The sequence below is a fragment of the Brachyhypopomus gauderio genome, unplaced genomic scaffold (assembly GCF_052324685.1).
Source record: "Brachyhypopomus gauderio isolate BG-103 unplaced genomic scaffold, BGAUD_0.2 sc235, whole genome shotgun sequence".
NCBI lineage: Eukaryota > Metazoa > Chordata > Actinopteri > Gymnotiformes > Hypopomidae > Brachyhypopomus > Brachyhypopomus gauderio.
In genome coordinates, this window is record NW_027507056.1 from 1 (window position 1) to 27,742 (window position 27,742).

The window sequence follows — 27,742 nt, forward strand, 5'->3', positions numbered from 1 at the left end:
TAGGTAGCGCGTCAGTCTCATAATCTGAAGGTCGTGAGTTCGACCCTCACACGGGGCAGCAGAAGCTTTTTGAAAAGATTGACGAGCCCCCAAAAGATGCTCAAACGCTCTTTCCTTATTCACTCGCATGCTGAGCACACCCCCTACCTGAAAATAGTATTGGCACATGACTCTTACAGGTCATCCCTAGTTGATTCAAGCTGTGCTTTTTCTTTTGTAAATTCGCGTGTACACAGCAAGTTGTGTTGCATCCAATTCAATTCTCTCCACTGACCGTTCAGTCAATACCTTGATGGCGTCTGTATTGACACCTCTACTGAGACATCAAGCTGCCTCTTTGGAGCATGTTTGCTCCCAGATCAAACTGCAGTGTCGTGGAGCCAACACAGAATAATGGACCACGTCGGACACTTTTCACTTTTGATTCTTTTTGATTCACTTTTGATGACACGCTTTTGAATACCTGATCACCTGGAATTGGTACCAGCTTGAAGTTAATAGTGAGTAGACTTATGGAGATTCATTTATTTGAATTTTCTTCTCAAGCCATTTGCAACTCAGAAGCAATGACACTTGTGCACTCATCATTGAGCTTGAGGAAGTCCAAGGAATTGATCTCTATGTTACTCTCGCTCCGCCGAGCTGCGATGGCCGAGAGGTTAAGGCGTTGGACTTGAAATCCAATGGGGTTTCCCCGCGCAGGTTCGACTCCTGCTTGCAGCGTGAGTGTCTTGTTGGGCGTGTGGAAGAGAGAGTGTGCTCTCTTCCTGCTAGCCAGTTTTAAATATGCTTCTCATGCCATTTGCAACTTTGTGCTGCCAAACTTTAGCAGTCCTAACTGATCCTGAAATAGTCCCAGGAATTGAGTTACAAATGGCTGCTTCGTCGTTACAATGTGTTGGCATGGAAATGCAGTGGGGTCTCTTGCAGCTTAGAGGATTAACTTGCCTCTCTAATGTGATTTGTGATGAGACCTTATGCCACCAGTGGGGAGAGCTTGCACTCACAGGTGCTTCATCCAAAGATCTTCATGCAACATAGCGATGTCTTGTTTCAGGTAAAAGAAAAAGTGCCACATTCTTTCATGGCCGGTCACTGGTTGCTCCGCCTTGCGCTAAAAGAGGGTCTCCCCGTCGGGGAATCGAACCCCGGTCTTCCGCGTGACAGGCGGAGATACTATCCACTATACTAACGAGGACACGTGCTGTGTCTCGCAGTGATGCTGAGTCAGGTGACGTGCACTTGTCCCCTTGATTTTAAAGTACTCTGAATCATTGTGCCTGCAAGGAGGTGGTAAAAAGAACACATTGTGGTGATATTGACTCACTGTTGCCACTCCTCTTTTACCATCGTCAGTTTGTGGACTTATGATAGGAAAACTCAAAGAATCTTGGTGACCTACAGGTTTGATTCATCTGCCTTCCTAGTTAAGTCATGCGAACCATTTCCTGCAAAATTGGCTTTAGCTACATTGGCAATTCATTTTGTCTTCGTATTCCAGTGCATTGTACCGAACTGCAATATCCATCTTAGATCAACTGAGATTTTGCATTTCTCTCTTTCCCACATGCAAGTTCTGAATTTCTTGGCACACATTACTGCTTTGCATCTACTAAAAGCACTCCAGAGAAAGCTTCACTTCATACCTTCATGAGGTAGGTGTCGTTTGTACTTGTATTTTGGTGGTATTTTTGTTTTTTTTTGTTTGTGTGCGTTGTTTGTTTACTCTTGGAACATCCTGTGATTGGTTAGGGTAGGATTAGAGTTTAATTACGTTGGCCTCAGATTCTGGTTAATTCCAGGCTTCTTGTGCTAACCTTGTTGTTTGTTAGCTGTTGTTGCAGTAATTAGTTGCTGCAGGTGCACTTGCCGCCATGCTCCAAGGAGTGAATTGGGGGCGGATACATTTTTTCTCCAGCTTTGTTAGTTCTTCCTCAGCCTCGCTTCTTCTTTCCTAGCCTCGTTAGCGCAGTAGGTAGCGCGTCAGTCTCATAATCTGAAGGTCGTGAGTTCGACCCTCACACGGGGCAGCAGAAGCTTTTTGAAAAGATTGACGAGCCCCCAAAAGATGCTCAAACGCTCTTTCCTTATTCACTCGCATGCTGAGCACACCCCCTACCTGAAAATAGTATTGGCACATGACTCTTACAGGTCATCCCTAGTTGATTCAAGCTGTGCTTTTTCTTTTGTAAATTCGCGTGTGCACAGCAAGTTGTGTTGCATCCAATTCAATTCTCTCCACTGACCGTTCAGTCAATACCTTGATGGCGTCTGTATTGACACCTCTACTGAGACATCAAGCTGCCTCTTTGGAGCATGTTTGCTCCCAGATCAAACTGCAGTGTCGTGGAGCCAACACAGAATAATGGACCACGTCGGACACTTTTCACTTTTGATTCTTTTGATTCACTTTTGATGACACGCTTTTGAATACCTGATCACCTGGAATTGGTACCAGCTTGAAGTTAATAGTGAGTAGACTTATGGAGATTCATTTATTTGAATTTTCTTCTCAAGCCATTTGCAACTCAGAAGCAATGACACTTGTGCACTCATCATTGAGCTTGAGGAAGTCCAAGGAATTGATCTCTATGTTACTCTCGCTCCGCCGAGCTGCGATGGCCGAGAGGTTAAGGCGTTGGACTTGAAATCCAATGGGGTTTCCCCGCGCAGGTTCGACTCCTGCTTGCAGCGTGAGTGTCTTGTTGGGCGTGTGGAAAGAGAGAGTGTGCTCTCTTCCCTGCTAGCCAGTTTTAAATATGCTTCTCATGCCATTTGCAACTTTGTGCTGCCAAACTTTAGCAGTCCTAACTGATCCTGAAAATAGTCCCAGGAATTGAGTTACAAATGGCTGCTTCGTCGTTACAATGTGTTGGCATGGAAATGCAGTGGGGTCTCTTGCAGCTTAGAGGATTAACTTGCCTCTCTAATGTGATTTGTGATGAGACCTTATGCCACCAGTGGGGAGAGCTTGCACTCACAGGTGCTTCATCCAAAGATCTTCATGCAACATAGCGATGTCTTGTTTCAGGTAAAAGAAAAAGTGCCACATCTTTCATGGCCGGTCACTGGTTGCTCCGCCTTGCGCTAAAAGAGGGTCTCCCCGTCGGGGAATCGAACCCCGGTCTTCCGCGTGACAGGCGGAGATACTATCCACTATACTAACGAGGACACCTGCTGTGGCTCGCAGTGATGCTGAGTCAGGTGACGTGCACTTGTCCCCTTGATTTTAAAGTACTCTGAATCATTGTGCCTGCAAGGAGGTGGTAAAAAGAACACATTGTGGTGATATTGACTCACTGTTGCCACTCCTCTTTTACCATCGTCAGTTTGTGGACTTATGATAGGAAAAACTCAAAGAATCTTGGTGACCTACAGGTTTGATTCATCTGCCTTCCTAGTTAAGTCATGCGAACCATTTGCTGCAAAATTGGCTTTAGCTACATTGGCAATTCATTTTGTCTTTGTATTCCAGTGCATTGTACCGAACTGCAATATCCATCTTAGATCAACTGAGATTTTGCATTTCTCTCTTTCCCACATGCAAGTTCTGAATTTCTTGGCACACATTACTGCTTTGCATCTACTAAAAGCACTCCAGAGAAAGCTTCACTTCATACCTTCATGAGGTAGGTGTCGTTTGTACTTGTATTTTGGTGGTATTTTTGTTTTTTTTTTGTTTGTGTGCGTTGTTTGTTTACTCTTGGAACATCCTGTGATTGGTTAGGGTAGGATTAGAGTTTAATTACGTTGGCCTCAGATTCTGGTTAATTCCAGGCTTCTTGTGCTAACCTTGTTGTTTGTTAGCTGTTGTTGGCAGTAATTAGTTGCTGCAGGTGCACTTGCCGCCATGCTCCAAGGAGTGAATTGGGGGCGGATACATTTTTTCTCCAGCTTTGTTAGTTCTTCCTCAGCCTCGCTTCTTCTTTCCTAGCCTCGTTAGCGCAGTAGGTAGCGCGTCAGTCTCATAATCTGAAGGTCGTGAGTTCGACCCTCACACGGGGCAGCAGAAGCTTTTTGAAAAGATTGACGAGCCCCCAAAAGATGCTCAAACGCTCTTTCCTTATTCACTCGCATGCTGAGCACACCCCCTACCTGAAAATAGTATTGGCACATGACTCTTACAGGTCATCCCTAGTTGATTCAAGCTGTGCTTTTTCTTTTGTAAATTCGCGTGTGCACAGCAAGTTGTGTTGCATCCAATTCAATTCTCTCCACTGACCGTTCAGTCAATACCTTGATGGCGTCTGTATTGACACCTCTACTGAGACATCAAGCTGCCTCTTTGGAGCATGTTTGCTCCCAGATCAAACTGCAGTGTCGTGGAGCCAACACAGAATAATGGACCACGTCGGACACTTTTCACTTTTGATTCTTTTTGATTCACTTTTGATGACACGCTTTTGAATACCTGATCACCTGGAATTGGTACCAGCTTGAAGTTAATAGTGAGTAGACTTATGGAGATTCATTTATTTGAATTTTCTTCTCAAGCCATTTGCAACTCAGAAGCAATGACACTTGTGCACTCATCATTGAGCTTGAGGAAGTCCAAGGAATTGATCTCTATGTTACTCTCGCTCCGCCGAGCTGCGATGGCCGAGAGGTTAAGGCGTTGGACTTGAAATCCAATGGGGTTTCCCCGCGCAGGTTCGACTCCTGCTTGCAGCGTGAGTGTCTTGTTGGGCGTGTGGAAAGAGAGAGTGTGCTCTCTTCCTGCTAGCCAGTTTTAAATATGCTTCTCATGCCATTTGCAACTTTGTGCTGCCAAACTTTAGCAGTCCTAACTGATCCTGAAATAGTCCCAGGAATTGAGTTACAAATGGCTGCTTCGTCGTTACAATGTGTTGGCATGGAAATGCAGTGGGGTCTCTTGCAGCTTAGAGGATTAACTTGCCTCTCTAATGTGATTTGTGATGAGACCTTATGCCACCAGTGGGGAGAGCTTGCACTCACAGGTGCTTCATCCAAAGATCTTCATGCAACATAGCGATGTCTTGTTTCAGGTAAAAGAAAAAGTGCCACATTCTTTCATGGCCGGTCACTGGTTGCTCCGCCTTGCGCTAAAAGAGGGTCTCCCCGTCGGGGAATCGAACCCCGGTCTTCCGCGTGACAGGCGGAGATACTATCCACTATACTAACGAGGACACCTGCTGTGGCTCGCAGTGATGCTGAGTCAGGTGACGTGCACTTGTCCCCTTGATTTTAAAGTACTCTGAATCATTGTGCCTGCAAGGAGGTGGTAAAAAGAACACATTGTGGTGATATTGACTCACTGTTGCCACTCCTCTTTTACCATCGTCAGTTTGTGGACTTATGATAGGAAAAACTCAAAGAATCTTGGTGACCTACAGGTTTGATTCATCTGCCTTCCTAGTTAAGTCATGCGAACCATTTGCTGCAAAATTGGCTTTAGCTACATTGGCAATTCATTTTGTCTTTGTATTCCAGTGCATTGTACCGAACTGCAATATCCATCTTAGATCAACTGAGATTTTGCATTTCTCTCTTTCCCACATGCAAGTTCTGAATTTCTTGGCACACATTACTGCTTTGCATCTACTAAAAGCACTCCAGAGAAAGCTTCACTTCATACCTTCATGAGGTAGGTGTCGTTTGTACTTGTATTTTGGTGGTATTTTTGTTTTTTTTTTTGTTTGTGTGCGTTGTTTGTCTACTCTTGGAACATCCTGTGATTGGTTAGGGTAGGATTAGAGTTTAATTACGTTGGCCTCAGATTCTGGTTAATTCCAGGCTTCTTGTGCTAACCTTGTTGTTTGTTAGCTGTTGTTGGCAGTAATTAGTTGCTGCAGGTGCACTTGCCGCCATGCTCCAAGGAGTGAATTGGGGGCGGATACATTTTTTCTCCAGCTTTGTTAGTTCTTCCTCAGCCTCGCTTCTTCTTTCCTAGCCTCGTTAGCGCAGTAGGTAGCGCGTCAGTCTCATAATCTGAAGGTCGTGAGTTCGACCCTCACACGGGGCAGCAGAAGCTTTTTGAAAAGATTGACGAGCCCCCAAAAGATGCTCAAACGCTCTTTCCTTATTCACTCGCATGCTGAGCACACCCCCTACCTGAAAATAGTATTGGCACATGACTCTTACAGGTCATCCCTAGTTGATTCAAGCTGTGCTTTTTCTTTTGTAAATTCGCGTGTACACAGCAAGTTGTGTTGCATCCAATTCAATTCTCTCCACTGACCGTTCAGTCAATATCTTGATGGCGTCTGTATTGACACCTCTACTGAGACATCAAGCTGCCTCTTTGGAGCATGTTCGCTCCCAGATCAAACTGCAGTGTCGTGGTGCCAACACAGAATAATGGACCACGTCGGACACTTTTCACTTTTGATTCTTTTTGATTCACTTTTGATGACACGCTTTTGAATACCTGATCACCTGGAATTGGTACCAGCTTGAAGTTAATAGTGAGTAGACTTATGGAGATTCATTTATTTGAATTTTCTTCTCAAGCCATTTGCAACTCAGAAGCAATGACACTTGTGCACTCATCATTGAGCTTGAGGAAGTCCAAGGAATTGATCTCTATGTTACTCTCGCTCCGCCGAGCTGCGATGGCCGAGAGGTTAAGGCGTTGGACTTGAAATCCAATGGGGTTTCCCCGCGCAGGTTCGACTCCTGCTTGCAGTGTGAGTGTCTTGTTGGGCGTGTGGAAAGAGAGAGTGTGCTCTCTTCCTGCTAGCCAGTTTTAAATATGCTTCTCATGCCATTTGCAACTTTGTGCTGCCAAACTTTAGCAGTCCTAACTGATCCTGAAATAGTCCCAGGAATTGAGTTACAAATGGCTGCTTCGTCGTTACAATGTGTTGGCATGGAAATGCAGTGGGGTCTCTTGCAGCGTAGAGGATTAACTTGCCTCTCTAATGTGATTTGTGATGAGACCTTATGCCACCAGTGGGGAGAGCTCGCACTCACAGGTGCTTCATCCAAAGATCTTCATGCAACATAGCGATGTCTTGTTTCAGGTAAAAGAAAAAGTGCCACATTCTTTCATGGCCGGTCACTGGTTGCTCCGCCTTGCGCTAAAAGAGGGTCTCCCCGTCGGGGAATCGAACCCCGGTCTTCCGCGTGACAGGCGGAGATACTATCCACTATACTAACGAGGACACGTGCTGTGTCTCGCAGTGATGCTGAGTCAGGTGACGTGCACTTGTCCCCTTGATTTTAAAGTACTCTGAATCATTGTGCCTGCAAGGAGGTGGTAAAAAGAACACATTGTGGTGATATTGACTCACTGTTGCCACTCCTCTTTTACCATCGTCAGTTTGTGGACTTATGATAGGAAAAACTCAAAGAATCTTGGTGACCTACAAGTTTGATTCATCTGCCTTCCTAGTTAAGTCATGCAAACCATTTGCTGCAAAATTGGCTTTAGCTACATTGGCAATTCATTTTGTCTTCGTATTCCAGTGCATTGTACCGAACTGCAATATCCATCTTAGATCAACTGAGATTTTGCATTTCTCTCTTTCCCACATGCAAGTTCTGAATTTCTTGGCACACATTACTGCTTTGCATCTACTAAAAGCACTCCAGAGAAAGCTTCACTTCATACCTTCATGAGGTAGGTGTCGTTTGTACTTGTATTTTGGTGGTATTTTTGTTTTTTTTTTTGTTTGTGTGCGTTGTTTGTCTACTCTTGGAACATCCTGTGATTGGTTAGGGTAGGATTAGAGTTTAATTACGTTGGCCTCAGATTCTGGTTAATTCCAGGCTTCTTGTGCTAACCTTGTTGTTTGTTAGCTGTTGTTGGCAGTAATTAGTTGCTGCAGGTGCACTTGCCGCCATGCTCCAAGGAGTGAATTGGGGGCGGATACATTTTTTCTCCAGCTTTGTTAGTTCTTCCTCAGCCTCGCTTCTTCTTTCCTAGCCTCGTTAGCGCAGTAGGTAGCGCGTCAGTCTCATAATCTGAAGGTCGTGAGTTCGACCCTCACACGGGGCAGCAGAAGCTTTTTGAAAAGATTGACGAGCCCCCAAAAGATGCTCAAACGCTCTTTCCTTATTCACTCGCATGCTGAGCACACCCCCTACCTGAAAATAGTATTGGCACATGACTCTTACAGGTCATCCCTAGTTGATTCAAGCTGTGCTTTTTCTTTTGTAAATTCGCGTGTACACAGCAAGTTGTGTTGCATCCAATTCAATTCTCTCCACTGACCGTTCAGTCAATATCTTGATGGCGTCTGTATTGACACCTCTACTGAGACATCAAGCTGCCTCTTTGGAGCATGTTCGCTCCCAGATCAAACTGCAGTGTCGTGGTGCCAACACAGAATAATGGACCACGTCGGACACTTTTCACTTTTGATTCTTTTTGATTCACTTTTGATGACACGCTTTTGAATACCTGATCACCTGGAATTGGTACCAGCTTGAAGTTAATAGTGAGTAGACTTATGGAGATTCATTTATTTGAATTTTCTTCTCAAGCCATTTGCAACTCAGAAGCAATGACACTTGTGCACTCATCATTGAGCTTGAGGAAGTCCAAGGAATTGATCTCTATGTTACTCTCGCTCCGCCGAGCTGCGATGGCCGAAAGGTTAAGGCGTTGGACTTGAAATCCAATGGGGTTTCCCCGCGCAGGTTCGACTCCTGCTTGCAGCGTGAGTGTCTTGTTGGGCGTGTGGAAAGAGAGAGTGTGCTCTCTTCCTGCTAGCCAGTTTTAAATATGCTTCTCATGCCATTTGCAACTTTGTGCTGCCAAACTTTAGCAGTCCTAACTGATCCTGAAATAGTCCCAGGAATTGAGTTACAAATGGCTGCTTCGTCGTTACAATGTGTTGGCATGGAAATGCAGTGGGGTCTCTTGCAGCGTAGAGGATTAACTTGCCTCTCTAATGTGATTTGTGATGAGACCTTATGCCACCAGTGGGGAGAGCTCGCACTCACAGGTGCTTCATCCAAAGATCTTCATGCAACATAGCGATGTCTTGTTTCAGGTAAAAGAAAAAGTGCCACATTCTTTCATGGCCGGTCACTGGTTGCTCCGCCTTGCGCTAAAAGAGGGTCTCCCCGTCGGGGAATCGAACCCCGGTCTTCCGCGTGACAGGCGGAGATACTATCCACTATACTAACGAGGACACGTGCTGTGTCTCGCAGTGATGCTGAGTCAGGTGACGTGCACTTGTCCCCTTGATTTTAAAGTACTCTGAATCATTGTGCCTGCAAGGAGGTGGTAAAAAGAACACATTGTGGTGATATTGACTCACTGTTGCCACTCCTCTTTTACCATCGTCAGTTTGTGGACTTATGATAGGAAAAACTCAAAGAATCTTGGTGACCTACAGGTTTGATTCATCTGCCTTCCTAGTTAAGTCATGCGAACCATTTCCTGCAAAATTGGCTTTAGCTACATTGGCAATTCATTTTGTCTTCGTATTCCAGTGCATTGTACCGAACTGCAATATCCATCTTAGATCAACTGAGATTTTGCATTTCTCTCTTTCCCACATGCAAGTTCTGAATTTCTTGGCACACATTACTGCTTTGCATCTACTAAAAGCACTCCAGAGAAAGCTTCACTTCATACCTTCATGAGGTAGGTGTCGTTTGTACTTGTATTTTGGTGGTATTTTTGTTTTTTTTTTGTTTGTGTGCGTTGTTTGTCTACTCTTGGAACATCCTGTGATTGGTTAGGGTAGGATTAGTTTAATTACGTTGGCCTCAGATTCTGGTTAATTCCAGGCTTCTTGTGCTAAGCTTGTTGTTTGTTAGCTGTTGTTGGCAGTAATTAGTTGCTGCAGGTGCACTTGCCGCCATGCTCCAAGGAGTGAATTGGGGGCGGATACATTTTTTCTCCAGCTTTGTTAGTTCTTCCTCAGCCTCGCTTCTTCTTTCCTAGCCTCGTTAGCGCAGTAGGTAGCGCGTCAGTCTCATAATCTGAAGGTCGTGAGTTCGACCCTCACACGGGGCAGCAGAAGCTTTTTGAAAAGATTGACGAGCCCCCAAAAGATGCTCAAACGCTCTTTCCTTATTCACTCGCATGCTGAGCACACCCCCTACCTGAAAATAGTATTGGCACATGACTCTTACAGGTCATCCCTAGTTGATTCAAGCTGTGCTTTTTCTTTTGTAAATTCGCGTGTACACAGCAAGTTGTGTTGCATCCAATTCAATTCTCTCCACTGACCGTTCAGTCAATACCTTGATGGCGTCTGTATTGACACCTCTACTGAGACATCAAGCTGCCTCTTTGGAGCATGTTTGCTCCCAGATCAAACTGCAGTGTCGTGGAGCCAACACAGAATAATGGACCACGTCGGACACTTTTCACTTTTGATTCTTTTTGATTCACTTTTGATGACACGCTTTTGAATACCTGATCACCTGGAATTGGTACCAGCTTGAAGTTAATAGTGAGTAGACTTATCGAGATTCATTTATTTGAATTTTCTTCTCAAGCCATTTGCAACTCAGAAGCAATGACACTTGTGCACTCATCATTGAGCTTGAGGAAGTCCAAGGAATTGATCTCTATGTTACTCTCGCTCCGCCGAGCTGCGATGGCCGAGAGGTTAAGGCGTTGGACTTGAAATCCAATGGGGTTTCCCCGCGCAGGTTCGACTCCTGCTTGCAGCGTGAGTGTCTTGTTGGGCGTGTGGAAAGAGAGAGTGTGCTCTCTTCCTGCTAGCCAGTTTTAAATATGCTTCTCATGCCATTTGCAACTTTGTGCTGCCAAACTTTAGCAGTCCTAACTGATCCTGAAATAGTCCCAGGAATTGAGTTACAAATGGCTGCTTCGTCGTTACAATGTGTTGGCATGGAAATGCAGTGGGGTCTCTTGCAGCTTAGAGGATTAACTTGCCTCTCTAATGTGATTTGTGATGAGACCTTATGCCACCAGTGGGGAGAGCTTGCACTCACAGGTGCTTCATCCAAAGATCTTCATGCAACATAGCGATGTCTTGTTTCAGGTAAAAGAAAAAGTGCCACATTCTTTCATGGCCGGTCACTGGTTGCTCCGCCTTGCGCTAAAAGAGGGTCTCCCCGTCGGGGAATCGAACCCCGGTCTTCCGCGTGACAGGCGGAGATACTATCCACTATACTAACGAGGACACGTGCTGTGTCTCGCAGTGATGCTGAGTCAGGTGACGTGCACTTGTCCCCTTGATTTTAAAGTACTCTGAATCATTGTGCCTGCAAGGAGGTGGTAAAAAGAACACATTGTGGTGATATTGACTCACTGTTGCCACTCCTCTTTTACCATCGTCAGTTTGTGGACTTATGATAGGAAAAACTCAAAGAATCTTGGTGACCTACAGGTTTGATTCATCTGCCTTCCTAGTTAAGTCATGCGAACCATTTCCTGCAAAATTGGCTTTAGCTACATTGGCAATTCATTTTGTCTTCGTATTCCAGTGCATTGTACCGAACTGCAATATCCATCTTAGATCAACTGAGATTTTGCATTTCTCTCTTTCCCACATGCAAGTTCTGAATTTCTTGGCACACATTACTGCTTTGCATCTACTAAAAGCACTCCAGAGAAAGCTTCACTTCATACCTTCATGAGGTAGGTGTCGTTTGTACTTGTATTTTGGTGGTATTTTTGTTTTTTTTTTGTTTGTGTGCGTTGTTTGTTTACTCTTGGAACATCCTGTGATTGGTTAGGGTAGGATTAGAGTTTAATTACGTTGGCCTCAGATTCTGGTTAATTCCAGGCTTCTTGTGCTAACCTTGTTGTTTGTTAGCTGTTGTTGGCAGTAATTAGTTGCTGCAGGTGCACTTGCCGCCATGCTCCAAGGAGTGAATTGGGGGCGGATACATTTTTTCTCCAGCTTTGTTAGTTCTTCCTCAGCCTCGCTTCTTCTTTCCTAGCCTCGTTAGCGCAGTAGGTAGCGCGTCAGTCTCATAATCTGAAGGTCGTGAGTTCGACCCTCACACGGGGCAGCAGAAGCTTTTTGAAAAGATTGACGAGCCCCCAAAAGATGCTCAAACGCTCTTTCCTTATTCACTCGCATGCTGAGCACACCCCCTACCTGAAAATAGTATTGGCACATGACTCTTACAGGTCATCCCTAGTTGATTCAAGCTGTGCTTTTTCTTTTGTAAATTCGCGTGTGCACAGCAAGTTGTGTTGCATCCAATTCAATTCTCTCCACTGACCGTTCAGTCAATACCTTGATGGCGTCTGTATTGACACCTCTACTGAGACATCAAGCTGCCTCTTTGGAGCATGTTTGCTCCCAGATCAAACTGCAGTGTCGTGGAGCCAACACAGAATAATGGACCACGTCGGACACTTTTCACTTTTGATTCTTTTTGATTCACTTTTGATGACACGCTTTTGAATACCTGATCACCTGGAATTGGTACCAGCTTGAAGTTAATAGTGAGTAGACTTATGGAGATTCATTTATTTGAATTTTCTTCTCAAGCCATTTGCAACTCAGAAGCAATGACACTTGTGCACTCATCATTGAGCTTGAGGAAGTCCAAGGAATTGATCTCTATGTTACTCTCGCTCCGCCGAGCTGCGATGGCCGAGAGGTTAAGGCGTTGGACTTGAAATCCAATGGGGTTTCCCCGCGCAGGTTCGACTCCTGCTTGCAGCGTGAGTGTCTTGTTGGGCGTGTGGAAAGAGAGAGTGTGCTCTCTTCCTGCTAGCCAGTTTTAAATATGCTTCTCATGCCATTTGCAACTTTGTGCTGCCAAACTTTAGCAGTCCTAACTGATCCTGAAATAGTCCCAGGAATTGAGTTACAAATGGCTGCTTCGTCGTTACAATGTGTTGGCATGGAAATGCAGTGGGGTCTCTTGCAGCTTAGAGGATTAACTTGCCTCTCTAATGTGATTTGTGATGAGACCTTATGCCACCAGTGGGGAGAGCTTGCACTCACAGGTGCTTCATCCAAAGATCTTCATGCAACATAGCGATGTCTTGTTTCAGGTAAAAGAAAAAGTGCCACATTCTTTCATGGCCGGTCACTGGTTGCTCCGCCTTGCGCTAAAAGAGGGTCTCCCCGTCGGGGAATCGAACCCCGGTCTTCCGCGTGACAGGCGGAGATACTATCCACTATACTAACGAGGACACCTGCTGTGGCTCGCAGTGATGCTGAGTCAGGTGACGTGCACTTGTCCCCTTGATTTTAAAGTACTCTGAATCATTGTGCCTGCAAGGAGGTGGTAAAAAGAACACATTGTGGTGATATTGACTCACTGTTGCCACTCCTCTTTTACCATCGTCAGTTTGTGGACTTATGATAGGAAAAACTCAAAGAATCTTGGTGACCTACAGGTTTGATTCATCTGCCTTCCTAGTTAAGTCATGCGAACCATTTGCTGCAAAATTGGCTTTAGCTACATTGGCAATTCATTTTGTCTTTGTATTCCAGTGCATTGTACCGAACTGCAATATCCATCTTAGATCAACTGAGATTTTGCATTTCTCTCTTTCCCACATGCAAGTTCTGAATTTCTTGGCACACATTACTGCTTTGCATCTACTAAAAGCACTCCAGAGAAAGCTTCACTTCATACCTTCATGAGGTAGGTGTCGTTTGTACTTGTATTTTGGTGGTATTTTTGTTTTTTTTTTGTTTGTGTGCGTTGTTTGTTTACTCTTGGAACATCCTGTGATTGGTTAGGGTAGGATTAGAGTTTAATTACGTTGGCCTCAGATTCTGGTTAATTCCAGGCTTCTTGTGCTAACCTTGTTGTTTGTTAGCTGTTGTTGGCAGTAATTAGTTGCTGCAGGTGCACTTGCCGCCATGCTCCAAGGAGTGAATTGGGGGCGGATACATTTTTTCTCCAGCTTTGTTAGTTCTTCCTCAGCCTCGCTTCTTCTTTCCTAGCCTCGTTAGCGCAGTAGGTAGCGCGTCAGTCTCATAATCTGAAGGTCGTGAGTTCGACCCTCACACGGGGCAGCAGAAGCTTTTTGAAAAGATTGACGAGCCCCCAAAAGATGCTCAAACGCTCTTTCCTTATTCACTCGCATGCTGAGCACACCCCCTACCTGAAAATAGTATTGGCACATGACTCTTACAGGTCATCCCTAGTTGATTCAAGCTGTGCTTTTTCTTTTGTAAATTCGCGTGTGCACAGCAAGTTGTGTTGCATCCAATTCAATTCTCTCCACTGACCGTTCAGTCAATACCTTGATGGCGTCTGTATTGACACCTCTACTGAGACATCAAGCTGCCTCTTTGGAGCATGTTTGCTCCCAGATCAAACTGCAGTGTCGTGGAGCCAACACAGAATAATGGACCACGTCGGACACTTTTCACTTTTGATTCTTTTTGATTCACTTTTGATGACACGCTTTTGAATACCTGATCACCTGGAATTGGTACCAGCTTGAAGTTAATAGTGAGTAGACTTATGGAGATTCATTTATTTGAATTTTCTTCTCAAGCCATTTGCAACTCAGAAGCAATGACACTTGTGCACTCATCATTGAGCTTGAGGAAGTCCAAGGAATTGATCTCTATGTTACTCTCGCTCCGCCGAGCTGCGATGGCCGAGAGGTTAAGGCGTTGGACTTGAAATCCAATGGGGTTTCCCCGCGCAGGTTCGACTCCTGCTTGCAGCGTGAGTGTCTTGTTGGGCGTGTGGAAAGAGAGAGTGTGCTCTCTTCCTGCTAGCCAGTTTTAAATATGCTTCTCATGCCATTTGCAACTTTGTGCTGCCAAACTTTAGCAGTCCTAACTGATCCTGAAATAGTCCCAGGAATTGAGTTACAAATGGCTGCTTCGTCGTTACAATGTGTTGGCATGGAAATGCAGTGGGGTCTCTTGCAGCTTAGAGGATTAACTTGCCTCTCTAATGTGATTTGTGATGAGACCTTATGCCACCAGTGGGGAGAGCTTGCACTCACAGGTGCTTCATCCAAAGATCTTCATGCAACATAGCGATGTCTTGTTTCAGGTAAAAGAAAAAGTGCCACATTCTTTCATGGCCGGTCACTGGTTGCTCCGCCTTGCGCTAAAAGAGGGTCTCCCCGTCGGGGAATCGAACCCCGGTCTTCCGCGTGACAGGCGGAGATACTATCCACTATACTAACGAGGACACCTGCTGTGGCTCGCAGTGATGCTGAGTCAGGTGACGTGCACTTGTCCCCTTGATTTTAAAGTACTCTGAATCATTGTGCCTGCAAGGAGGTGGTAAAAAGAACACATTGTGGTGATATTGACTCACTGTTGCCACTCCTCTTTTACCATCGTCAGTTTGTGGACTTATGATAGGAAAAACTCAAAGAATCTTGGTGACCTACAGGTTTGATTCATCTGCCTTCCTAGTTAAGTCATGCGAACCATTTGCTGCAAAATTGGCTTTAGCTACATTGGCAATTCATTTTGTCTTTGTATTCCAGTGCATTGTACCGAACTGCAATATCCATCTTAGATCAACTGAGATTTTGCATTTCTCTCTTTCCCACATGCAAGTTCTGAATTTCTTGGCACACATTACTGCTTTGCATCTACTAAAAGCACTCCAGAGAAAGCTTCACTTCATACCTTCATGAGGTAGGTGTCGTTTGTACTTGTATTTTGGTGGTATTTTTGTTTTTTTTTTTGTTTGTGTGCGTTGTTTGTCTACTCTTGGAACATCCTGTGATTGGTTAGGGTAGGATTAGAGTTTAATTACGTTGGCCTCAGATTCTGGTTAATTCCAGGCTTCTTGTGCTAACCTTGTTGTTTGTTAGCTGTTGTTGGCAGTAATTAGTTGCTGCAGGTGCACTTGCCGCCATGCTCCAAGGAGTGAATTGGGGGCGGATACATTTTTTCTCCAGCTTTGTTAGTTCTTCCTCAGCCTCGCTTCTTCTTTCCTAGCCTCGTTAGCGCAGTAGGTAGCGCGTCAGTCTCATAATCTGAAGGTCGTGAGTTCGACCCTCACACGGGGCAGCAGAAGCTTTTTGAAAAGATTGACGAGCCCCCAAAAGATGCTCAAACGCTCTTTCCTTATTCACTCGCATGCTGAGCACACCCCCTACCTGAAAATAGTATTGGCACATGACTCTTACAGGTCATCCCTAGTTGATTCAAGCTGTGCTTTTTCTTTTGTAAATTCGCGTGTACACAGCAAGTTGTGTTGCATCCAATTCAATTCTCTCCACTGACCGTTCAGTCAATATCTTGATGGCGTCTGTATTGACACCTCTACTGAGACATCAAGCTGCCTCTTTGGAGCATGTTCGCTCCCAGATCAAACTGCAGTGTCGTGGTGCCAACACAGAATAATGGACCACGTCGGACACTTTTCACTTTTGATTCTTTTTGATTCACTTTTGATGACACGCTTTTGAATACCTGATCACCTGGAATTGGTACCAGCTTGAAGTTAATAGTGAGTAGACTTATGGAGATTCATTTATTTGAATTTTCTTCTCAAGCCATTTGCAACTCAGAAGCAATGACACTTGTGCACTCATCATTGAGCTTGAGGAAGTCCAAGGAATTGATCTCTATGTTACTCTCGCTCCGCCGAGCTGCGATGGCCGAAAGGTTAAGGCGTTGGACTTGAAATCCAATGGGGTTTCCCCGCGCAGGTTCGACTCCTGCTTGCAGCGTGAGTGTCTTGTTGGGCGTGTGGAAAGAGAGAGTGTGCTCTCTTCCTGCTAGCCAGTTTTAAATATGCTTCTCATGCCATTTGCAACTTTGTGCTGCCAAACTTTAGCAGTCCTAACTGATCCTGAAATAGTCCCAGGAATTGAGTTACAAATGGCTGCTTCGTCGTTACAATGTGTTGGCATGGAAATGCAGTGGGGTCTCTTGCAGCGTAGAGGATTAACTTGCCTCTCTAATGTGATTTGTGATGAGACCTTATGCCACCAGTGGGGAGAGCTCGCACTCACAGGTGCTTCATCCAAAGATCTTCATGCAACATAGCGATGTCTTGTTTCAGGTAAAAGAAAAAGTGCCACATTCTTTCATGGCCGGTCACTGGTTGCTCCGCCTTGCGCTAAAAGAGGGTCTCCCCGTCGGGGAATCGAACCCCGGTCTTCCGCGTGACAGGCGGAGATACTATCCACTATACTAACGAGGACACGTGCTGTGTCTCGCAGTGATGCTGAGTCAGGTGACGTGCACTTGTCCCCTTGATTTTAAAGTACTCTGAATCATTGTGCCTGCAAGGAGGTGGTAAAAAGAACACATTGTGGTGATATTGACTCACTGTTGCCACTCCTCTTTTACCATCGTCAGTTTGTGGACTTATGATAGGAAAAACTCAAAGAATCTTGGTGACCTACAGGTTTGATTCATCTGCCTTCCTAGTTAAGTCATGCGAACCATTTCCTGCAAAATTGGCTTTAGCTACATTGGCAATTCATTTTGTCTTCGTATTCCAGTGCATTGTACCGAACTGCAATATCCATCTTAGATCAACTGAGATTTTGCATTTCTCTCTTTCCCACATGCAAGTTCTGAATTTCTTGGCACACATTACTGCTTTGCATCTACTAAAAGCACTCCAGAGAAAGCTTCACTTCATACCTTCATGAGGTAGGTGTCGTTTGTACTTGTATTTTGGTGGTATTTTTGTTTTTTTTTTGTTTGTGTGCGTTGTTTGTCTACTCTTGGAACATCCTGTGATTGGTTAGGGTAGGATTAGTTTAATTACGTTGGCCTCAGATTCTGGTTAATTCCAGGCTTCTTGTGCTAAGCTTGTTGTTTGTTAGCTGTTGTTGGCAGTAATTAGTTGCTGCAGGTGCACTTGCCGCCATGCTCCAAGGAGTGAATTGGGGGCGGATACATTTTTTCTCCAGCTTTGTTAGTTCTTCCTCAGCCTCGCTTCTTCTTTCCTAGCCTCGTTAGCGCAGTAGGTAGCGCGTCAGTCTCATAATCTGAAGGTCGTGAGTTCGACCCTCACACGGGGCAGCAGAAGCTTTTTGAAAAGATTGACGAGCCCCCAAAAGATGCTCAAACGCTCTTTCCTTATTCACTCGCATGCTGAGCACACCCCCTACCTGAAAATAGTATTGGCACATGACTCTTACAGGTCATCCCTAGTTGATTCAAGCTGTGCTTTTTCTTTTGTAAATTCGCGTGTACACAGCAAGTTGTGTTGCATCCAATTCAATTCTCTCCACTGACCGTTCAGTCAATACCTTGATGGCGTCTGTATTGACACCTCTACTGAGACATCAAGCTGCCTCTTTGGAGCATGTTTGCTCCCAGATCAAACTGCAGTGTCGTGGAGCCAACACAGAATAATGGACCACGTCGGACACTTTTCACTTTTGATTCTTTTTGATTCACTTTTGATGACACGCTTTTGAATACCTGATCACCTGGAATTGGTACCAGCTTGAAGTTAATAGTGAGTAGACTTATCGAGATTCATTTATTTGAATTTTCTTCTCAAGCCATTTGCAACTCAGAAGCAATGACACTTGTGCACTCATCATTGAGCTTGAGGAAGTCCAAGGAATTGATCTCTATGTTACTCTCGCTCCGCCGAGCTGCGATGGCCGAGAGGTTAAGGCGTTGGACTTGAAATCCAATGGGGTTTCCCCGCGCAGGTTCGACTCCTGCTTGCAGCGTGAGTGTCTTGTTGGGCGTGTGGAAAGAGAGAGTGTGCTCTCTTCCTGCTAGCCAGTTTTAAATATGCTTCTCATGCCATTTGCAACTTTGTGCTGCCAAACTTTAGCAGTCCTAACTGATCCTGAAATAGTCCCAGGAATTGAGTTACAAATGGCTGCTTCGTCGTTACAATGTGTTGGCATGGAAATGCAGTGGGGTCTCTTGCAGCTTAGAGGATTAACTTGCCTCTCTAATGTGATTTGTGATGAGACCTTATGCCACCAGTGGGGAGAGCTTGCACTCACAGGTGCTTCATCCAAAGATCTTCATGCAACATAGCGATGTCTTGTTTCAGGTAAAAGAAAAAGTGCCACATTCTTTCATGGCCGGTCACTGGTTGCTCCGCCTTGCGCTAAAAGAGGGTCTCCCCGTCGGGGAATCGAACCCCGGTCTTCCGCGTGACAGGCGGAGATACTATCCACTATACTAACGAGGACACGTGCTGTGTCTCGCAGTGATGCTGAGTCAGGTGACGTGCACTTGTCCCCTTGATTTTAAAGTACTCTGAATCATTGTGCCTGCAAGGAGGTGGTAAAAAGAACACATTGTGGTGATATTGACTCACTGTTGCCACTCCTCTTTTACCATCGTCAGTTTGTGGACTTATGATAGGAAAAACTCAAAGAATCTTGGTGACCTACAGGTTTGATTCATCTGCCTTCCTAGTTAAGTCATGCGAACCATTTCCTGCAAAATTGGCTTTAGCTACATTGGCAATTCATTTTGTCTTCGTATTCCAGTGCATTGTACCGAACTGCAATATCCATCTTAGATCAACTGAGATTTTGCATTTCTCTCTTTCCCACATGCAAGTTCTGAATTTCTTGGCACACATTACTGCTTTGCATCTACTAAAAGCACTCCAGAGAAAGCTTCACTTCATACCTTCATGAGGTAGGTGTCGTTTGTACTTGTATTTTGGTGGTATTTTTGTTTTTTTTTTGTTTGTGTGCGTTGTTTGTTTACTCTTGGAACATCCTGTGATTGGTTAGGGTAGGATTAGAGTTTAATTACGTTGGCCTCAGATTCTGGTTAATTCCAGGCTTCTTGTGCTAACCTTGTTGTTTGTTAGCTGTTGTTGGCAGTAATTAGTTGCTGCAGGTGCACTTGCCGCCATGCTCCAAGGAGTGAATTGGGGGCGGATACATTTTTTCTCCAGCTTTGTTAGTTCTTCCTCAGCCTCGCTTCTTCTTTCCTAGCCTCGTTAGCGCAGTAGGTAGCGCGTCAGTCTCATAATCTGAAGGTCGTGAGTTCGACCCTCACACGGGGCAGCAGAAGCTTTTTGAAAAGATTGACGAGCCCCCAAAAGATGCTCAAACGCTCTTTCCTTATTCACTCGCATGCTGAGCACACCCCCTACCTGAAAATAGTATTGGCACATGACTCTTACAGGTCATCCCTAGTTGATTCAAGCTGTGCTTTTTCTTTTGTAAATTCGCGTGTGCACAGCAAGTTGTGTTGCATCCAATTCAATTCTCTCCACTGACCGTTCAGTCAATACCTTGATGGCGTCTGTATTGACACCTCTACTGAGACATCAAGCTGCCTCTTTGGAGCATGTTTGCTCCCAGATCAAACTGCAGTGTCGTGGAGCCAACACAGAATAATGGACCACGTCGGACACTTTTCACTTTTGATTCTTTTTGATTCACTTTTGATGACACGCTTTTGAATACCTGATCACCTGGAATTGGTACCAGCTTGAAGTTAATAGTGAGTAGACTTATGGAGATTCATTTATTTGAATTTTCTTCTCAAGCCATTTGCATCTCAGAAGCAATGACACTTGTGCACTCATCATTGAGCTTGAGGAAGTCCAAGGAATTGATCTCTATGTTACTCTCGCTCCGCCGAGCTGCGATGGCCGAGAGGTTAAGGCGTTGGACTTGAAATCCAATGGGGTTTCCCCGCGCAGGTTCGACTCCTGCTTGCAGCGTGAGTGTCTTGTTGGGCGTGTGGAAAGAGAGAGTGTGCTCTCTTCCTGCTAGCCAGTTTTAAATATGCTTCTCATGCCATTTGCAACTTTGTGCTGCCAAACTTTAGCAGTCCTAACTGATCCTGAAATAGTCCCAGGAATTGAGTTACAAATGGCTGCTTCGTCGTTACAATGTGTTGGCATGGAAATGCAGTGGGGTCTCTTGCAGCTTAGAGGATTAACTTGCCTCTCTAATGTGATTTGTGATGAGACCTTATGCCACCAGTGGGGAGAGCTTGCACTCACAGGTGCTTCATCCAAAGATCTTCATGCAACATAGCGATGTCTTGTTTCAGGTAAAAGAAAAAGTGCCACATTCTTTCATGGCCGGTCACTGGTTGCTCCGCCTTGCGCTAAAAGAGGGTCTCCCCGTCGGGGAATCGAACCCCGGTCTTCCGCGTGACAGGCGGAGATACTATCCACTATACTAACGAGGACACATGCTGTGGCTCGCAGTGATGCTGAGTCAGGTGACGTGCACTTGTCCCCTTGATTTTAAAGTACTCTGAATCATTGTGCCTGCAAGGAGGTGGTAAAAAGAACACATTGTGGTGATATTGACTCACTGTTGCCACTCCTCTTTTACCATCGTCAGTTTGTGGACTTATGATAGGAAAAACTCAAAGAATCTTGGTGACCTACAGGTTTGATTCATCTGCCTTCCTAGTTAAGTCATGCGAACCATTTCCTGCAAAATTGGCTTTAGCTACATTGGCAATTCATTTTGTCTTCGTATTCCAGTGCATTGTACCGAACTGCAATATCCATCTTAGATCAACTGAGATTTTGCATTTCTCTCTTTCCCACATGCAAGTTCTGAATTTCTTGGCACACATTACTGCTTTGCATCTACTAAAAGCACTCCAGAGAAAGCTTCACTTCATACCTTCATGAGGTAGGTGTCGTTTGTACTTGTATTTTGGTGGTATTTTTGTTTTTTTTTTGTTTGTGTGCGTTGTTTGTCTACTCTTGGAACATCCTGTGATTGGTTAGGGTAGGATTAGTTTAATTACGTTGGCCTCAGATTCTGGTTAATTCCAGGCTTCTTGTGCTAACCTTGTTGTTTGTTAGCTGTTGTTGGCAGTAATTAGTTGCTGCAGGTGCACTTGCCGCCATGCTCCAAGGAGTGAATTGGGGGCGGATACATTTTTTCTCCAGCTTTGTTAGTTCTTCCTCAGCCTCGCTTCTTCTTTCCTAGCCTCGTTAGCGCAGTAGGTAGCGCGTCAGTCTCATAATCTGAAGGTCGTGAGTTCGACCCTCACACGGGGCAGCAGAAGCTTTTTGAAAAGATTGACGAGCCCCCAAAAGATGCTCAAACGCTCTTTCCTTATTCACTCGCATGCTGAGCACACCCCCTACCTGAAAATAGTATTGGCACATGACTCTTACAGGTCATCCCTAGTTGATTCAAGCTGTGCTTTTTCTTTTGTAAATTCGCGTGTGCACAGCAAGTTGTGTTGCATCCAATTCAATTCTCTCCACTGACCGTTCAGTCAATACCTTGATGGCGTCTGTATTGACACCTCTACTGAGACATCAAGCTGCCTCTTTGGAGCATGTTTGCTCCCAGATCAAACTGCAGTGTCGTGGAGCCAACACAGAATAATGGACCACGTCGGACACTTTTCACTTTTGATTCTTTTTGATTCACTTTTGATGACACGCTTTTGAATACCTGATCACCTGGAATTGGTACCAGCTTGAAGTTAATAGTGAGTAGACTTATGGAGATTCATTTATTTGAATTTTCTTCTCAAGCCATTTGCAACTCAGAAGCAATGACACTTGTGCACTCATCATTGAGCTTGAGGAAGTCCAAGGAATTGATCTCTATGTTACTCTCGCTCCGCCGAGCTGCGATGGCCGAGAGGTTAAGGCGTTGGACTTGAAATCCAATGGGGTTTCCCCGCGCAGGTTCGACTCCTGCTTGCAGCGTGAGTGTCTTGTTGGGCGTGTGGAAAGAGAGAGTGTGCTCTCTTCCTGCTAGCCAGTTTTAAATATGCTTCTCATGCCATTTGCAACTTTGTGCTGCCAAACTTTAGCAGTCCTAACTGATCCTGAAATAGTCCCAGGAATTGAGTTACAAATGGCTGCTTCGTCGTTACAATGTGTTGGCATGGAAATGCAGTGGGGTCTCTTGCAGCTTAGAGGATTAACTTGCCTCTCTAATGTGATTTGTGATGAGACCTTATGCCACCAGTGGGGAGAGCTTGCACTCACAGGTGCTTCATCCAAAGATCTTCATGCAACATAGCGATGTCTTGTTTCAGGTAAAAGAAAAAGTGCCACATTCTTTCATGGCCGGTCACTGGTTGCTCCGCCTTGCGCTAAAAGAGGGTCTCCCCGTCGGGGAATCGAACCCCGGTCTTCCGCGTGACAGGCGGAGATACTATCCACTATACTAACGAGGACACATGCTGTGGCTCGCAGTGATGCTGAGTCAGGTGACGTGCACTTGTCCCCTTGATTTTAAAGTACTCTGAATCATTGTGCCTGCAAGGAGGTGGTAAAAAGAACACATTGTGGTGATATTGACTCACTGTTGCCACTCCTCTTTTACCATCGTCAGTTTGTGGACTTATGATAGGAAAAACTCAAAGAATCTTGGTGACCTACAGGTTTGATTCATCTGCCTTCCTAGTTAAGTCATGCGAACCATTTCCTGCAAAATTGGCTTTAGCTACATTGGCAATTCATTTTGTCTTCGTATTCCAGTGCATTGTACCGAACTGCAATATCCATCTTAGATCAACTGAGATTTTGCATTTCTCTCTTTCCCACATGCAAGTTCTGAATTTCTTGGCACACATTACTGCTTTGCATCTACTAAAAGCACTCCAGAGAAAGCTTCACTTCATACCTTCATGAGGTAGGTGTCGTTTGTACTTGTATTTTGGTGGTATTTTTGTTTTTTTTTTGTTTGTGTGCGTTGTTTGTCTACTCTTGGAACATCCTGTGATTGGTTAGGGTAGGATTAGTTTAATTACGTTGGCCTCAGATTCTGGTTAATTCCAGGCTTCTTGTGCTAACCTTGTTGTTTGTTAGCTGTTGTTGGCAGTAATTAGTTGCTGCAGGTGCACTTGCCGCCATGCTCCAAGGAGTGAATTGGGGGCGGATACATTTTTTCTCCAGCTTTGTTAGTTCTTCCTCAGCCTCGCTTCTTCTTTCCTAGCCTCGTTAGCGCAGTAGGTAGCGCGTCAGTCTCATAATCTGAAGGTCGTGAGTTCGACCCTCACACGGGGCAGCAGAAGCTTTTTGAAAAGATTGACGAGCCCCCAAAAGATGCTCAAACGCTCTTTCCTTATTCACTCGCATGCTGAGCACACCCCCTACCTGAAAATAGTATTGGCACATGACTCTTACAGGTCATCCCTAGTTGATTCAAGCTGTGCTTTTTCTTTTGTAAATTCGCGTGTGCACAGCAAGTTGTGTTGCATCCAATTCAATTCTCTCCACTGACCGTTCAGTCAATACCTTGATGGCGTCTGTATTGACACCTCTACTGAGACATCAAGCTGCCTCTTTGGAGCATGTTTGCTCCCAGATCAAACTGCAGTGTCGTGGAGCCAACACAGAATAATGGACCACGTCGGACACTTTTCACTTTTGATTCTTTTTGATTCACTTTTGATGACACGCTTTTGAATACCTGATCACCTGGAATTGGTACCAGCTTGAAGTTAATAGTGAGTAGACTTATGGAGATTCATTTATTTGAATTTTCTTCTCAAGCCATTTGCAACTCAGAAGCAATGACACTTGTGCACTCATCATTGAGCTTGAGGAAGTCCAAGGAATTGATCTCTATGTTACTCTCGCTCCGCCGAGCTGCGATGGCCGAGAGGTTAAGGCGTTGGACTTGAAATCCAATGGGGTTTCCCCGCGCAGGTTCGACTCCTGCTTGCAGCGTGAGTGTCTTGTTGGGCGTGTGGAAAGAGAGAGTGTGCTCTCTTCCTGCTAGCCAGTTTTAAATATGCTTCTCATGCCATTTGCAACTTTGTGCTGCCAAACTTTAGCAGTCCTAACTGATCCTGAAATAGTCCCAGGAATTGAGTTACAAATGGCTGCTTCGTCGTTACAATGTGTTGGCATGGAAATGCAGTGGGGTCTCTTGCAGCTTAGAGGATTAACTTGCCTCTCTAATGTGATTTGTGATGAGACCTTATGCCACCAGTGGGGAGAGCTTGCACTCACAGGTGCTTCATCCAAAGATCTTCATGCAACATAGCGATGTCTTGTTTCAGGTAAAAGAAAAAGTGCCACATTCTTTCATGGCCGGTCACTGGTTGCTCCGCCTTGCGCTAAAAGAGGGTCTCCCCGTCGGGGAATCGAACCCCGGTCTTCCGCGTGACAGGCGGAGATACTATCCACTATACTAACGAGGACACGTGCTGTGTCTCGCAGTGATGCTGAGTCAGGTGACGTGCACTTGTCCCCTTGATTTTAAAGTACTCTGAATCATTGTGCCTGCAAGGAGGTGGTAAAAAGAACACATTGTGGTGATATTGACTCACTGTTGCCACTCCTCTTTTACCATCGTCAGTTTGTGGACTTATGATAGGAAAAACTCAAAGAATCTTGGTGACCTACAGGTTTGATTCATCTGCCTTCCTAGTTAAGTCATGCGAACCATTTCCTGCAAAATTGGCTTTAGCTACATTGGCAATTCATTTTGTCTTCGTATTCCAGTGCATTGTACCGAACTGCAATATCCATCTTAGATCAACTGAGATTTTGCATTTCTCTCTTTCCCACATGCAAGTTCTGAATTTCTTGGCACACATTACTGCTTTGCATCTACTAAAAGCACTCCAGAGAAAGCTTCACTTCATACGTTCATGAGGTAGGTGTCGTTTGTACTTGTATTTTGGTGGTATTTTTGTTTTTTTTTTTGTTTGTGTGCGTTGTTTGTCTACTCTTGGAACATCCTGTGATTGGTTAGGGTAGGATTAGAGTTTAATTACGTTGGCCTCAGATTCTGGTTAATTCCAGGCTTCTTGTGCTAACCTTGTTGTTTGTTAGCTGTTGTTGGCAGTAATTAGTTGCTGCAGGTGCACTTGCCGCCATGCTCCAAGGAGTGAATTGGGGGCGGATACATTTTTTCTCCAGCTTTGTTAGTTCTTCCTCAGCCTCGCTTCTTCTTTCCTAGCCTCGTTAGCGCAGTAGGTAGCGCGTCAGTCTCATAATCTGAAGGTCGTGAGTTCGACCCTCACACGGGGCAGCAGAAGCTTTTTGAAAAGATTGACGAGCCCCCAAAAGATGCTCAAACGCTCTTTCCTTATTCACTCGCATGCTGAGCACACCCCCTACCTGAAAATAGTATTGGCACATGACTCTTACAGGTCATCCCTAGTTGATTCAAGCTGTGCTTTTTCTTTTGTAAATTCGCGTGTGCACAGCAAGTTGTGTTGCATCCAATTCAATTCTCTCCACTGACCGTTCAGTCAATACCTTGATGGCGTCTGTATTGACACCTCTACTGAGACATCAAGCTGCCTCTTTGGAGCATGTTTGCTCCCAGATCAAACTGCAGTGTCGTGGAGCCAACACAGAATAATGGACCACGTCGGACACTTTTCACTTTTGATTCTTTTTGATTCACTTTTGATGACACGCTTTTGAATACCTGATCACCTGGAATTGGTACCAGCTTGAAGTTAATAGTGAGTAGACTTATGGAGATTCATTTATTTGAATTTTCTTCTCAAGCCATTTGCAACTCAGAAGCAATGACACTTGTGCACTCATCATTGAGCTTGAGGAAGTCCAAGGAATTGATCTCTATGTTACTCTCGCTCCGCCGAGCTGCGATGGCCGAGAGGTTAAGGCGTTGGACTTGAAATCCAATGGGGTTTCCCCGCGCAGGTTCGACTCCTGCTTGCAGCGTGAGTGTCTTGTTGGGCGTGTGGAAAGAGAGAGTGTGCTCTCTTCCTGCTAGCCAGTTTTAAATATGCTTCTCATGCCATTTGCAACTTTGTGCTGCCAAACTTTAGCAGTCCTAACTGATCCTGAAATAGTCCCAGGAATTGAGTTACAAATGGCTGCTTCGTCGTTACAATGTGTTGGCATGGAAATGCAGTGGGGTCTCTTGCAGCTTAGAGGATTAACTTGCCTCTCTAATGTGATTTGTGATGAGACCTTATGCCACCAGTGGGGAGAGCTTGCACTCACAGGTGCTTCATCCAAAGATCTTCATGCAACATAGCGATGTCTTGTTTCAGGTAAAAGAAAAAGTGCCACATTCTTTCATGGCCGGTCACTGGTTGCTCCGCCTTGCGCTAAAAGAGGGTCTCCCCGTCGGGGAATCGAACCCCGGTCTTCCGCGTGACAGGCGGAGATACTATCCACTATACTAACGAGGACACGTGCTGTGTCTCGCAGTGATGCTGAGTCAGGTGACGTGCACTTGTCCCCTTGATTTTAAAGTACTCTGAATCATTGTGCCTGCAAGGAGGTGGTAAAAAGAACACATTGTGGTGATATTGACTCACTGTTGCCACTCCTCTTTTACCATCGTCAGTTTGTGGACTTATGATAGGAAAAACTCAAAGAATCTTGGTGACCTACAGGTTTGATTCATCTGCCTTCCTAGTTAAGTCATGCGAACCATTTCCTGCAAAATTGGCTTTAGCTACATTGGCAATTCATTTTGTCTTCGTATTCCAGTGCATTGTACCGAACTGCAATATCCATCTTAGATCAACTGAGATTTTGCATTTCTCTCTTTCCCACATGCAAGTTCTGAATTTCTTGGCACACATTACTGCTTTGCATCTACTAAAAGCACTCCAGAGAAAGCTTCACTTCATACGTTCATGAGGTAGGTGTCGTTTGTACTTGTATTTTGGTGGTATTTTTGTTTTTTTTTTTGTTTGTGTGCGTTGTTTGTCTACTCTTGGAACATCCTGTGATTGGTTAGGGTAGGATTAGAGTTTAATTACGTTGGCCTCAGATTCTGGTTAATTCCAGGCTTCTTGTGCTAACCTTGTTGTTTGTTAGCTGTTGTTGGCAGTAATTAGTTGCTGCAGGTGCACTTGCCGCCATGCTCCAAGGAGTGAATTGGGGGCGGATACATTTTTTCTCCAGCTTTGTTAGTTCTTCCTCAGCCTCGCTTCTTCTTTCCTAGCCTCGTTAGCGCAGTAGGTAGCGCGTCAGTCTCATAATCTGAAGGTCGTGAGTTCGACCCTCACACGGGGCAGCAGAAGCTTTTTGAAAAGATTGACGA

General features: G+C 45.0%; 42 non-coding genes across 42 annotated transcripts; 28 read left to right on the forward strand and 14 right to left on the reverse strand.

Moving 5' to 3' along the window:
* The first annotated feature begins 641 nt into the window (after window positions 1-641).
* Window positions 642-723, forward strand: trnas-uga (transfer RNA serine (anticodon UGA)). The gene has a single exon. It is a non-coding gene; the product is annotated as a tRNA-Ser (tRNA).
* Window positions 724-1,126: 403 nt separating this feature from the next.
* On the reverse strand, window positions 1,127-1,198 carry trnad-guc (transfer RNA aspartic acid (anticodon GUC)). The gene has a single exon. It is a non-coding gene; the product is annotated as a tRNA-Asp (tRNA).
* Window positions 1,199-1,957: 759 nt separating this feature from the next.
* trnam-cau (transfer RNA methionine (anticodon CAU)) lies at window positions 1,958-2,030 on the forward strand. The gene has a single exon. It is a non-coding gene; the product is annotated as a tRNA-Met (tRNA).
* A 582-nt stretch (window positions 2,031-2,612) lies between these two features.
* On the forward strand, window positions 2,613-2,694 carry trnas-uga (transfer RNA serine (anticodon UGA)). The gene has a single exon. It is a non-coding gene; the product is annotated as a tRNA-Ser (tRNA).
* Window positions 2,695-3,099: 405 nt separating this feature from the next.
* trnad-guc (transfer RNA aspartic acid (anticodon GUC)) lies at window positions 3,100-3,171 on the reverse strand. Its single transcript has one exon. It is a non-coding gene; the product is annotated as a tRNA-Asp (tRNA).
* A 762-nt stretch (window positions 3,172-3,933) lies between these two features.
* trnam-cau (transfer RNA methionine (anticodon CAU)) lies at window positions 3,934-4,006 on the forward strand. The gene has a single exon. It is a non-coding gene; the product is annotated as a tRNA-Met (tRNA).
* A 583-nt stretch (window positions 4,007-4,589) lies between these two features.
* Window positions 4,590-4,671, forward strand: trnas-uga (transfer RNA serine (anticodon UGA)). The gene has a single exon. It is a non-coding gene; the product is annotated as a tRNA-Ser (tRNA).
* A 404-nt stretch (window positions 4,672-5,075) lies between these two features.
* Window positions 5,076-5,147, reverse strand: trnad-guc (transfer RNA aspartic acid (anticodon GUC)). The gene has a single exon. It is a non-coding gene; the product is annotated as a tRNA-Asp (tRNA).
* A 763-nt stretch (window positions 5,148-5,910) lies between these two features.
* trnam-cau (transfer RNA methionine (anticodon CAU)) lies at window positions 5,911-5,983 on the forward strand. Its single transcript has one exon. It is a non-coding gene; the product is annotated as a tRNA-Met (tRNA).
* A 583-nt stretch (window positions 5,984-6,566) lies between these two features.
* On the forward strand, window positions 6,567-6,648 carry trnas-uga (transfer RNA serine (anticodon UGA)). The gene has a single exon. It is a non-coding gene; the product is annotated as a tRNA-Ser (tRNA).
* Window positions 6,649-7,052: 404 nt separating this feature from the next.
* trnad-guc (transfer RNA aspartic acid (anticodon GUC)) lies at window positions 7,053-7,124 on the reverse strand. The gene has a single exon. It is a non-coding gene; the product is annotated as a tRNA-Asp (tRNA).
* Window positions 7,125-7,887: 763 nt separating this feature from the next.
* Window positions 7,888-7,960, forward strand: trnam-cau (transfer RNA methionine (anticodon CAU)). The gene has a single exon. It is a non-coding gene; the product is annotated as a tRNA-Met (tRNA).
* A 583-nt stretch (window positions 7,961-8,543) lies between these two features.
* Window positions 8,544-8,625, forward strand: trnas-uga (transfer RNA serine (anticodon UGA)). Its single transcript has one exon. It is a non-coding gene; the product is annotated as a tRNA-Ser (tRNA).
* A 404-nt stretch (window positions 8,626-9,029) lies between these two features.
* Window positions 9,030-9,101, reverse strand: trnad-guc (transfer RNA aspartic acid (anticodon GUC)). The gene has a single exon. It is a non-coding gene; the product is annotated as a tRNA-Asp (tRNA).
* A 760-nt stretch (window positions 9,102-9,861) lies between these two features.
* trnam-cau (transfer RNA methionine (anticodon CAU)) lies at window positions 9,862-9,934 on the forward strand. The gene has a single exon. It is a non-coding gene; the product is annotated as a tRNA-Met (tRNA).
* Window positions 9,935-10,517: 583 nt separating this feature from the next.
* trnas-uga (transfer RNA serine (anticodon UGA)) lies at window positions 10,518-10,599 on the forward strand. The gene has a single exon. It is a non-coding gene; the product is annotated as a tRNA-Ser (tRNA).
* A 404-nt stretch (window positions 10,600-11,003) lies between these two features.
* trnad-guc (transfer RNA aspartic acid (anticodon GUC)) lies at window positions 11,004-11,075 on the reverse strand. Its single transcript has one exon. It is a non-coding gene; the product is annotated as a tRNA-Asp (tRNA).
* Window positions 11,076-11,837: 762 nt separating this feature from the next.
* On the forward strand, window positions 11,838-11,910 carry trnam-cau (transfer RNA methionine (anticodon CAU)). The gene has a single exon. It is a non-coding gene; the product is annotated as a tRNA-Met (tRNA).
* Window positions 11,911-12,493: 583 nt separating this feature from the next.
* trnas-uga (transfer RNA serine (anticodon UGA)) lies at window positions 12,494-12,575 on the forward strand. Its single transcript has one exon. It is a non-coding gene; the product is annotated as a tRNA-Ser (tRNA).
* A 404-nt stretch (window positions 12,576-12,979) lies between these two features.
* Window positions 12,980-13,051, reverse strand: trnad-guc (transfer RNA aspartic acid (anticodon GUC)). The gene has a single exon. It is a non-coding gene; the product is annotated as a tRNA-Asp (tRNA).
* A 762-nt stretch (window positions 13,052-13,813) lies between these two features.
* Window positions 13,814-13,886, forward strand: trnam-cau (transfer RNA methionine (anticodon CAU)). The gene has a single exon. It is a non-coding gene; the product is annotated as a tRNA-Met (tRNA).
* A 583-nt stretch (window positions 13,887-14,469) lies between these two features.
* Window positions 14,470-14,551, forward strand: trnas-uga (transfer RNA serine (anticodon UGA)). The gene has a single exon. It is a non-coding gene; the product is annotated as a tRNA-Ser (tRNA).
* Window positions 14,552-14,955: 404 nt separating this feature from the next.
* trnad-guc (transfer RNA aspartic acid (anticodon GUC)) lies at window positions 14,956-15,027 on the reverse strand. The gene has a single exon. It is a non-coding gene; the product is annotated as a tRNA-Asp (tRNA).
* A 763-nt stretch (window positions 15,028-15,790) lies between these two features.
* On the forward strand, window positions 15,791-15,863 carry trnam-cau (transfer RNA methionine (anticodon CAU)). The gene has a single exon. It is a non-coding gene; the product is annotated as a tRNA-Met (tRNA).
* A 583-nt stretch (window positions 15,864-16,446) lies between these two features.
* Window positions 16,447-16,528, forward strand: trnas-uga (transfer RNA serine (anticodon UGA)). Its single transcript has one exon. It is a non-coding gene; the product is annotated as a tRNA-Ser (tRNA).
* A 404-nt stretch (window positions 16,529-16,932) lies between these two features.
* On the reverse strand, window positions 16,933-17,004 carry trnad-guc (transfer RNA aspartic acid (anticodon GUC)). The gene has a single exon. It is a non-coding gene; the product is annotated as a tRNA-Asp (tRNA).
* A 760-nt stretch (window positions 17,005-17,764) lies between these two features.
* On the forward strand, window positions 17,765-17,837 carry trnam-cau (transfer RNA methionine (anticodon CAU)). Its single transcript has one exon. It is a non-coding gene; the product is annotated as a tRNA-Met (tRNA).
* A 583-nt stretch (window positions 17,838-18,420) lies between these two features.
* On the forward strand, window positions 18,421-18,502 carry trnas-uga (transfer RNA serine (anticodon UGA)). The gene has a single exon. It is a non-coding gene; the product is annotated as a tRNA-Ser (tRNA).
* Window positions 18,503-18,906: 404 nt separating this feature from the next.
* On the reverse strand, window positions 18,907-18,978 carry trnad-guc (transfer RNA aspartic acid (anticodon GUC)). Its single transcript has one exon. It is a non-coding gene; the product is annotated as a tRNA-Asp (tRNA).
* A 762-nt stretch (window positions 18,979-19,740) lies between these two features.
* Window positions 19,741-19,813, forward strand: trnam-cau (transfer RNA methionine (anticodon CAU)). The gene has a single exon. It is a non-coding gene; the product is annotated as a tRNA-Met (tRNA).
* A 583-nt stretch (window positions 19,814-20,396) lies between these two features.
* trnas-uga (transfer RNA serine (anticodon UGA)) lies at window positions 20,397-20,478 on the forward strand. The gene has a single exon. It is a non-coding gene; the product is annotated as a tRNA-Ser (tRNA).
* A 404-nt stretch (window positions 20,479-20,882) lies between these two features.
* trnad-guc (transfer RNA aspartic acid (anticodon GUC)) lies at window positions 20,883-20,954 on the reverse strand. Its single transcript has one exon. It is a non-coding gene; the product is annotated as a tRNA-Asp (tRNA).
* A 760-nt stretch (window positions 20,955-21,714) lies between these two features.
* On the forward strand, window positions 21,715-21,787 carry trnam-cau (transfer RNA methionine (anticodon CAU)). Its single transcript has one exon. It is a non-coding gene; the product is annotated as a tRNA-Met (tRNA).
* A 583-nt stretch (window positions 21,788-22,370) lies between these two features.
* On the forward strand, window positions 22,371-22,452 carry trnas-uga (transfer RNA serine (anticodon UGA)). Its single transcript has one exon. It is a non-coding gene; the product is annotated as a tRNA-Ser (tRNA).
* Window positions 22,453-22,856: 404 nt separating this feature from the next.
* On the reverse strand, window positions 22,857-22,928 carry trnad-guc (transfer RNA aspartic acid (anticodon GUC)). Its single transcript has one exon. It is a non-coding gene; the product is annotated as a tRNA-Asp (tRNA).
* A 760-nt stretch (window positions 22,929-23,688) lies between these two features.
* On the forward strand, window positions 23,689-23,761 carry trnam-cau (transfer RNA methionine (anticodon CAU)). Its single transcript has one exon. It is a non-coding gene; the product is annotated as a tRNA-Met (tRNA).
* A 583-nt stretch (window positions 23,762-24,344) lies between these two features.
* Window positions 24,345-24,426, forward strand: trnas-uga (transfer RNA serine (anticodon UGA)). The gene has a single exon. It is a non-coding gene; the product is annotated as a tRNA-Ser (tRNA).
* Window positions 24,427-24,830: 404 nt separating this feature from the next.
* Window positions 24,831-24,902, reverse strand: trnad-guc (transfer RNA aspartic acid (anticodon GUC)). Its single transcript has one exon. It is a non-coding gene; the product is annotated as a tRNA-Asp (tRNA).
* A 763-nt stretch (window positions 24,903-25,665) lies between these two features.
* trnam-cau (transfer RNA methionine (anticodon CAU)) lies at window positions 25,666-25,738 on the forward strand. The gene has a single exon. It is a non-coding gene; the product is annotated as a tRNA-Met (tRNA).
* Window positions 25,739-26,321: 583 nt separating this feature from the next.
* On the forward strand, window positions 26,322-26,403 carry trnas-uga (transfer RNA serine (anticodon UGA)). Its single transcript has one exon. It is a non-coding gene; the product is annotated as a tRNA-Ser (tRNA).
* Window positions 26,404-26,807: 404 nt separating this feature from the next.
* On the reverse strand, window positions 26,808-26,879 carry trnad-guc (transfer RNA aspartic acid (anticodon GUC)). Its single transcript has one exon. It is a non-coding gene; the product is annotated as a tRNA-Asp (tRNA).
* A 763-nt stretch (window positions 26,880-27,642) lies between these two features.
* trnam-cau (transfer RNA methionine (anticodon CAU)) lies at window positions 27,643-27,715 on the forward strand. The gene has a single exon. It is a non-coding gene; the product is annotated as a tRNA-Met (tRNA).
* Window positions 27,716-27,742: the final 27 nt, after the last annotated feature.